Here is a 9,657-nt window from a genome sequence, read left to right on the forward strand (position 1 = left end):
CATATATTATCAGCATGACCAGGTTGTGTTGTGGAGAAATCAATCTGTAGCTACAGCTTGCCTTGCAGATACAGGTTTTATTACAAATTTTAGAGAAACACCCAGGACTCCCAAACGAGGTTTTGGTGTGTCCAGTGTTGCACGTGTAAAGAGGCCAGCTGTGTAAATCGGAGGTGCTCAGCTGCAGCTCGAGGGCTGGGGGTGAGCGTCCCCAAGCCAAGCAGCTGCGCTGTGGTCCCTCCCAGGCCTGGCTGGTAACCTCAGGGGTGAGCGGTCATTTGTGTGCCTCAGGGACCACTGCCTCCCAGGAAGCAGGAACTGGTTGGTAGGAGAAGCTGCAGCAGCTCCTACCCAGTTATCAGGTTGTTTCCTTGGCTGCAGTTTCCCAGTTGCCGCATGTTGCTGCCAAGCCACTGAGCTCTGAGTTACTAACGCCCACACAGCCGGGGGCTGTCACCCTGTTCCCCACCATCTCCTACTCCACTCCTGAAGCTTGCAGAGGGTTTAAAGGGAGATACTTTGCCACTGGGGCCACAGTGAGGAGTGCCATGGTTTGCACATTAGCCCCCAAATGCCTCCCATCAGAGCACACCACTGGGCAGCTTCATAATCTCACCACCCACTAACACAAGTCTTTTCACCTTTACTTCTTCATACTGTACTAGATAGCTCACCCACTTCTGCCTCAGGAAGTGTTACTTTATCTGTACTGCTTCTCTTTCCCAACACACTTTGTTACTGAGAGCAGAGTACTTTCTCTCTCTTTCTCCCCCTCTTCTTTTCTTCCCCTGCCTCTTCAAAATGCTTCTACCCTACCTAAGATAATTTTTCTTTCCAAACTAAAGAAAACCAAATCATAAACCTGAGGTGAAAAATCATAGTCTAAATACAAAAGACAGATAAAGGGTGGGAGAGAAAACAGAAAGCCAAAGTCATTTTCCCAAGGATAGCAAAGGAGCCAGAAACAGAAGGCAGGTCTCCTGGGACCGCACCAGGCTGCGGCCACCTGGGCTGCGCCGGCGGCGGGAGCACAGGCTTTTCCTGGCCCGGCCTCAGAGCAGAGCAGCAGCAGCTGCCTCTGCTGTTTTATTCCAGCAGTGTCTGTGCAGTCACTGAGGGGCACGGCGAGCGCTGAGGCCTCGCTGGCAGCTTGTCAGCACTGGGCTATGCCTTCCAGTATAGAGGATGAGGGCGATGTTAGACACGGACACAAGATTAATACAGAAAGTATTATTAGAAGAAGGGTCACTCAGTATAGGAAGTGATGGTGCTAAATTGGTTGTGGTAATTGCTTTCGATAACAGCCTCTATTTGTCTCCTCACGAACAATGAGGAACACTTCTCTGGAGGCAGGCAGTGAGCAAACCTGGCAGCTTGTCAGCCACGTACAATGTGCCCATTATACGGAGCGGTACATTTATATTGGAGCGAGGTTCTCCTGCCCCATACAAGGGCTGGAGCGAAGTGAGTCACAGATATATCCAGCTGGAAGATCGTGGTAGATTGTAGTCTGTGGGCAAAGGTTTGCTTTGCAGGGTTGCCTAACTGCAAGACACTGGATGACCTGCTGGACTTGCCTCCTGTTCGTGGGAGCAACATTAGGCACTTAGCCACAATCAGCCCGATACATTAACACCTGGTTTATGATCAACGCTTAGATCTCTACTTTGTTCAATCAACAGTCCTGTGTCTAGCATGAGCCTAAAGAGGTTAGAGTCCACCAAGCCCTTCCTTCAGCTCACCAGTGTTTAAAAAGCAACTTGTCCCCTTTTGGCTGTCAGGCAAGGAGAAAGGAGAGGTCAGCCAGAGCACGTGGCCCTTCTGGTGAGACCCGCCCATGCTATCCATTGCACCGGCCCGGAGCAGGCTGTTCGCGTGGAAGGGCTGAAGGGCAGCTTTCGTTACAGCTGCACTGTGCCTTGTGGTCCTTCTGTCTTCCTCTGACTCTTTTTCTGCATTTACTTCACCTGCAAAGCTGCTCTCTCCTCTTTTTGTGCGTGTGTTTGGATAAGCTAAGCTGTTGCTGTTACAGTCCCATGTTTTCCCTGCTGCCATTAGCATTCACGTTCCTTCTTGTTTGTCACATGGATGTATTTCTTCCAAAGCTGTTTTGTGGGACTCCTGTGTCATTGTGAAGATCATTTGTTTTATGCAGAAATTCTGTAAGATATTTTGTCTCTTAGGGAGCAAGGCAGGAATCCTTTTTCATCCTTAGCATGAAGCACAGGTTCCTCCTGTGTTCCAAAGTAAGGAAGTGAGCAGGAGTTAAGTGAGGAGAATAAAGTCTTTGAGATTTATCTTCAAAGGAAACACTTATGATCATGGTAACACAGGGCAGAGAACTTCTGCACCAGCTCCTTACGTTGCTTGAACTACAGCATGTTTTCTAGAGAACTTGATTTAAAAACTTAAGGCTTGAAGATATTTTAGTGTTTAATTACCCAAGAAAAGATGCCTATGGGAGATCAGAAATATCCCCAAAGGATGATAATTCTGAATGTACAATGACTTTCTGAGATTCAGCAGTTCGTTAATTCTTACCATGTGCTGCTTTTATTCTGTGAGGCTCTGAGATCACGTGCCTACATATTCCATTCCTTACTTCTCAGGGGATTCCCGCTGCTTAGACAAGCAGCTCATGCTCATTTGGGGAAAAAATTAATTCCACTGCCCCCAAAGAAGTATGCAAGGAGGTTTGAGAGAGCTTTCCTTTGCAAAATTCTTTTGCCTCAATTTTGCCGTGAGGGACATGCTGCAACATTTTAAGCTCAGTGCAGTAGTAATTACTGCATGAAGTTACTGAAATTTAGACTTCTGTAGAGGAGAGGAGGAATAGGAATGAGAGAGGAGGATTTTGATATCATCTGCAGAAAAAGTAGGAGAGGGGAATGACCTACTAGCAGTGAGAGTCTTTGTGTTGTGAGAACAGGAGTAAGGACAGATTTTATGTTCATTGGTATATAGGGGAAAGAGGAGCTATGTGGAAAACAGCAGATTTTAAGCAAGACTAAAAGGCAAGAAACAGGACAAATAAAGTCTGAAGGAAATAAATAGAAATGGTACCTCTGGGAAAGGAAATTTGGGCAAATAGAATCACTATTGTATAAGGTGATAGGCTGTTTTAATAGAAAACAATGGCAAAAAAGACAGAACATAGTATTTTTATAATACTATTTCTGTCAAGTAGAAGAGAGTCCTATATTGAGATTGTTCTGAAACCCCCAGTTTATCCTCCCCATTCCTACACACCTGGACTTATTCTCATGATTGTGTTTCTTCAAATCATTTGTTTCACTGACACTTTTTTTTTTTATTTCCTAGACTTATATCTAAAATGCTTTGGCAGTAATGATGTTTGGATGAAGATGCCAGTGATTTACAGCCAAAATCTCTCGCTTGCGCACTCTCAACGATCCCCGTATATTGTCCTCTTTCTAGCACAAGTGTCATAAATGTTCTTAAGAAGTTACGTCTGGACATTAATAGCAGTTTTGCTTGAGTGTTGATGTATCCCACTACCTTGTCATCTAAGCAGAGGCTAATACAAAGCAATTCTGACTTTCTGTTGTGCTATTCACCCAGCTTTTCTTCCCTTCTTTATGAGGGTGCCAGCAGTTGCAGTGTTTTGCAACAGTGAACTGTGTAACTCACAGGACTCGTCAAGAGAAGAATTCAGTTTCTCAGTCTGCAGGTGCAGGCTCTTAAATGAAAGACATCATTAATTAAATCCTAGGTGTGAAACTACAGTAAGAAGTATTGCAGTTCGCTAGTATCCTTGGCAGTAAGATATTCTGGCCACAGCTGACATTATAGCTGTTAACAAACACAAAGTTCCATTCTCATTTCAGCTGGGTGTAATGAACCAGCAAGGTATGAAAGTGAAAAGATAGTTGTCGATGAACTAATATATAATGGAAAGATTTACAAGCAATTTTTAGAAAAGCTTAGAAAGAATGAGGTGGAACATCGCAAGGAGGTGAATTCATCAGTCTAGTTCATGTTAAAAAAGTATTTTAAAGTTACTATGAGGATAATTTACACATAGGCCATGCTGGATGTCCCATTGCTCGGGTGGTGGAAAGGCGTTTGGCTTTCAGCCTTTTGCCTCACAGCTTACTCAGGATCTGTGGTATTTTTTGTAACCACATACTCGAATATGTGGCATTGCCTTTCTGCTGTAGCTGAAGTTTAGCTAAAATTAAACTGTCTTCAAACTAGTAAATGTGAATCTTAATTCTCTTTGCTCCGCTAGTACTTATGTCACAGAAAAACTTGTTCCCTATATCCATCTTCCATCTTACCCTGTCCTTTCTTTTCGTCCTCCCTGTTTTCATCTGTGACCCTCCAGATTTCCTCATCTGCTTTGAGTAGTCCCCTCATTCTGTTTATTCATTTGAATAGTCCTCTTGTCCACAGTGTGGACTCTGAGCTGTCCCTTTCACCAGTGGCACCTATGCGTTCGTGTTTACGCATTCTAGCTGCACTCATCTGTTCCTGATTCCCCTTCAGGAAAGACGAATTTTGAGGGCAGTTGAGTCACACAATGTCCTCTGAAGATGGACCTGCAGGTTCCAAGAAAACTCTGCCCAGCCACTGCCTTTCCAGATTGGAGTCTGCTTGCTATAGACAAAGCTTTGGAAAATGTCAAATGCTAATAAGTTGCTATCAAATTTATGTGAACTGAGGTAGTCCAGTCTCATAAAGTAGCCTAATTTACTAAGGTGTCATAAGAAAGGCCAAGGATACCTCTAATGGCTCAAAGGCCTTTGCCCCAAGGATGGGAGGTTGCAGGAATTATTTAATCTTCATTTTTTGTATCTTAGTTTTACACTATTGGAAAGGGCGGGTCCATTTTTGCTCTCCAAAGGAAAACATACAACTTCAGGAAGATGATTTTCTTAGATGCCTTCAGACTGATGCATAAATATAGCAAAGCTGTATAATAGATAAAAGGGGGTTATAAACAGAAATTTGGCCTTGACTGAAGGCAGTAATACTTACACATTAGTTTTGTAGGTTTACAGGGACATTGCTGAGGTGACAACAAAATTCCCAGTACCTTAAAATAAAGTACTGCAATGCTAACATTGTAAAGAGCTGTAAAACGAAAAGATGATTCTATTCAATTTAAATAATTCTCTCAGATGCCATAGCACTGAGGTAACGTGAACCCTAAATTAAAATTGGCCTGTGTCAGTTCATTATCTAAGCAGATCCAACATAGTAAGTTTAAAAGCCATGATTAATAGTAAATATTAAACTAGCTTTGAAACATTCATTTTGATAATTTAACATCTTCTGATATGACTGGCAACACAGGTCTTTTAAAAAATAGTGTAGCCTTTTTGTCCAAAAAACCCCTCCTTTTAAGGTTTTCTTTATGAAAACATCGTAAAAGACTAACACTTTATTTTAAATTCAATCACTTCATTGTTTTTCAAATATCAAAGGAGACTTGTTTTACGGGTGCAAATATTTATTTGTGCACTATAAAACTATTCTGCAAGGAGTCCTCAAGAGCAGATCTGTTGTACTAAGGCCACTGGATTGTAAACTTGGCAAAGATCTAGGAGCAGATCTTTGCCTCTGCTGGTTTCCATAGCTCCACTGGACCCATAGCTATTGACAGTTTGACAAAGAACATCAGCCGATGATCCATCCTACAAGCAGACAGCACCAAACTTTCGGTGAGACCTATCTCAGCCAGAGGCAGCTAATTAGGTTCTAGGCTGATACCGTAGTCAGTGGACAGAGTGATTCATGCTGCCTGAAGATAAGTGCCTGAAAAGTCTCGTCTCTCTCTCCGTTGACTGTAATAATCAGTTTGTACTTGGCAGCTAACTTTTCATTGGCAAAGTTAAGTGCCACGAACCCTCCCTACCTTTTATGTTCCATAATTACAAATACTGGGACTCTTCTGAGTACTGGAAGAAATGTGTGTGTGCCCAATGTAAGCGGTTACAGGAAGTTGCTTGCTGTCTACTAAGTAGATTGGAGGCTGTTGGCCACATCCTAAAGTTTTATAAACTTCTTACTCAGTTCTTATTCGGCAGTGCTCTCTGTGAAGCATTTCCACTTAGTCACTGGCTATTCAGCACGAATGATTGATCAGAAACATTCCTCTAATATAAATCAGTCTTATCATGTTTAAACACAAATATAACTTCTACCAGCCAGGATGTTATGCATACTGGGAGTGGGAGGGACGCAAACAGCTGGAAGCGTTCCCTGTTTACTGAATCCATATTGCCATAGTGCTTTTTTGCACAGTTGGAGAATTGCTGTACAGAAGGAACACTTCACAAAGAGCTTCAAATTGTTTGGCCTTAAGAGCATGTGATTTGCCTTTCATTTTATGCCTTGATTTCAGTCCCCTGTTTGGGCTAAAAATAAAGAGACAGAAATGTTAAGTATCCTGGCATTTTATTTATTCCACTAATTTCATTGCCAGCTTATAGGAGAGAATGCCTTCCCACCAAATACTTGTTGCATATTTCAGGGACTTCTTCCATGCTGCCAAGAGTTGTATTTTCTGACTATGATAGTACCATAAAAGTACACTGAACTGACTCAAGCTGACTCATGGTTGGGGCAAATGATGCCTACAGCTCAGCTGATTCTGGATAGCATCACAGGTTATTTATACAAAATGTTTAAGGGTTTCAAGTGACATGTTTATTCTTCCTTATTTAAAACTTAATTTTATACCAGGCAGCCCTTGGGTGTTTCTCTAACTATTTCATCTGTTACACCTTATCCTTTTTAGTGGAGGTAAACTGAATGCAAGTGGTGTGTTGTTTGTGTGCAGGCTTTTTTATTTTTTGTTGGGAAAGGACAGGACTGAAGTGAAAATGAAGGTTGTCATTCTTGTTGCCTGGACATTTTCGTTTCAGTCACACTCTTGGGAACAGCCTTGACTTCCAAGTGGAAACAGGAACTTGATTCACCTGTGGGAAAAGGTTCAGACTTGCTTCTGACACTTCACCTGCAACAGAAAGTTTGTCCTTTGCTCTGATTCAGTTGTTGGAGTAAAACCAAATGACGTAGCACTGATAAATCCATATACTGAGCTTGTATCACCTTACTCTCTTTTTTTATTACTGGACTTACTACCTTAAGAGCACTGTGGTATTTCTGGAAATAAGTTTTTTCCTGGAATACAGAAAAATGAGCTAGTTTAACAGAAATTTTTTTCACTAGGTCATTTTTATCATTTTATCTTTTCACAGGAATTATTGAATCACCTAGTAAAAGAAATGCTCAGTTATGAGATAATTGTATATTTTGGGCACTCAAAAATAGTTATTTGTTACAGTTTGCAGTACTCTGAAATTTGATTTAGCCTTTTGATCACTGGAGGAGGAAGTATGACAGATAGACTGGTGCAAGTAGCAAAATAGCGCTTAGGCACCTATTTAGACATAAGTTATGTCTAAAAGGAAATCCCAGGGTGGTTGTATTAAATGATCTGCTATATGACAGAGGATGTCTCATCCACCACACTACACAATATGCAGTTAATTTCATGTAGGAGTCCATTGAGTAGCGTCTCACAGCATGTGGTATTTGAAGTTTATTATCCCAAGCTTATACCCAGTGTCCCCCCAATGGCACAGAGCGCTTTCCTGGCTGAGGAAGGAATGTGAATTCTTGCATCTGGCTCCTTAAATTTTAGATGTCACCCCTTATCGCTTCCTTTCTTTCCAGTACTGGTAAAAGACAAAATTTTCTGGTTTTACATTTCTTGAAGTGTGGGAAAAGAGGTGGATTAATTATTGTGCGAATGGAATCTAAACCTTGATCTGTTTATGTCTGTACATATACATACATGCATATAGAAACATATATATGTGTATGTATATGATTTATAAAGATTCTCAGGTTTTCTGCTCGCATCCTTTTCTACCAAGCAACCAATTTCTCCTTTGCATTAAAAAAGCTTCTTTTTTAAAAAGAAGTCAGAGTGGTAACTGTCTATATTATCTGGTTTTAGTATTGATTCAGAACATTTAAATAACTTATCTAAATGAAGTAGCTATTTAATGATTCCTTAAGACTTTATAGGCTAAACCTTATGGGCTAAATTCAGGACAAAAATAGTTCTCCTTTTGATTTCTTTAGCAGTGTTGTTACAACATTCTCTGAGAAGAGTGACATGTCTCATATGAGCCTTTAAGTTCCCGTGTTTCATACCCCACTGGTGTTCCTATTAGTTCTAGAAATAAGTAAGATTTGTCACACTGGATTTTGAATAGATAATTACTCTAACTGATGCTACCGTATGGCCCTCGGATGCCACCACTACTCATGATTTTTCTAGAGAAAATGTGAACCTTAGTGAGCATGTGAGTTCGTGAGAAACTAGTGAAGCCTGTTATGCTGCTGAGTGTCTGTATCCTTACGGTTTCCTTGCTTTTTAAATGAGCGATGGTAACATTTCAATTTGATATCAACATATATTGTGCGACTAAATTGTTCTTCCCTTCTCCCATGGGGTGTTTGGGCAGCAGCATGCAGACTGCTCTATTTACAGTTGCTGCACCCTGTTTCTGACAGCATGAAGGCTGATGCTGTGCTGCTGGCATAGCGCAGCAGTCCTGTGCTTATGCTGTTTTCCTCTTATTAGCCCCCTGGTTTGAGTTATCTCAGCAAAGAAATGTCCCATGATGACTGCCAAAGCCTTTTGTTTCACAACCCTTTTTCTACTCCTAGTGCCCCATGTCCCCACCCCAGGTCAGCCTGTACGCAAACCCCTCATCCCAGGCTGCTGGCCATCAGCCTCGGTCCGTCTCTGGCTGCCCAAAGCATTGTGCCTCTGCTTGAGTGCTTTCCCAGCTGCTCAGCTACTGTGATCTTTTTTGGCTACTCGTGCTGCTGGCCAAATCTCATGTCTCCTTGATGTCTCCTGTCATGCTGCCCCATCCCCTGTTCAACCTCGGGCTTCGGACAAGGCTTTCAGAGCGCTGGACAGAAGCAGCTGGAACTAAAGCTCCATCTGAGTAGAACTGAGGGCAGAGAAGGAAGAAAGGCATCCCTTAAAAAGAAAAAAAAAAAAAAAGGCCATTTGGTAGCTCAAGGTACATTCTTCTGTAGAAAGTATTCCTCAGGCAACCAAAAATATTCATGTCTCGTCTCTTTCCACATTTGCTGGAAATCCACTAAAGGGTCCAAACACTATGGGACACACATACATACACCTGTTTCTAGTGATGAGATGAAAAATCTTTCATGTTTCCATATTAAACTGGGCTAAAAAATGAGCAAATAGTGTAGAAATATAATTTGGCCATAAAACGTAGAAATATTGCATATATACCACTTTTTAACAGACTACCACCAGCTTGAAATTATTATTCAAACATGCAAATTGGGTAACCCAAAAGAAAAACCTAGCCACCTGATATCTGTGGACTGCTTATTCTGTTGTTCCACCATCCTTTGAAAACTATTTCCTTGAAAACACTTTTGCAGGCTGGCTGGCTGTTTTCCTGGAAAATAGCTTCTGAATAAATAATAGGGCTTGGTGGAAACTCCATGGAAACTGGGGGGTGTCAGCTCTGTTTCCAGCTGTTGTCCTCATCCACATCTCTATTAGGACCACTGGATCTATTGAAGTGTAAGTCCAGCGGTTTCCTCCCTGAGAGACTTCCAAGTCTT

This window comes from Gymnogyps californianus, chromosome 2, assembly GCF_018139145.2.
Source record: "Gymnogyps californianus isolate 813 chromosome 2, ASM1813914v2, whole genome shotgun sequence".
NCBI classification, from domain to species: Eukaryota; Metazoa; Chordata; class Aves; order Accipitriformes; family Cathartidae; genus Gymnogyps; species Gymnogyps californianus.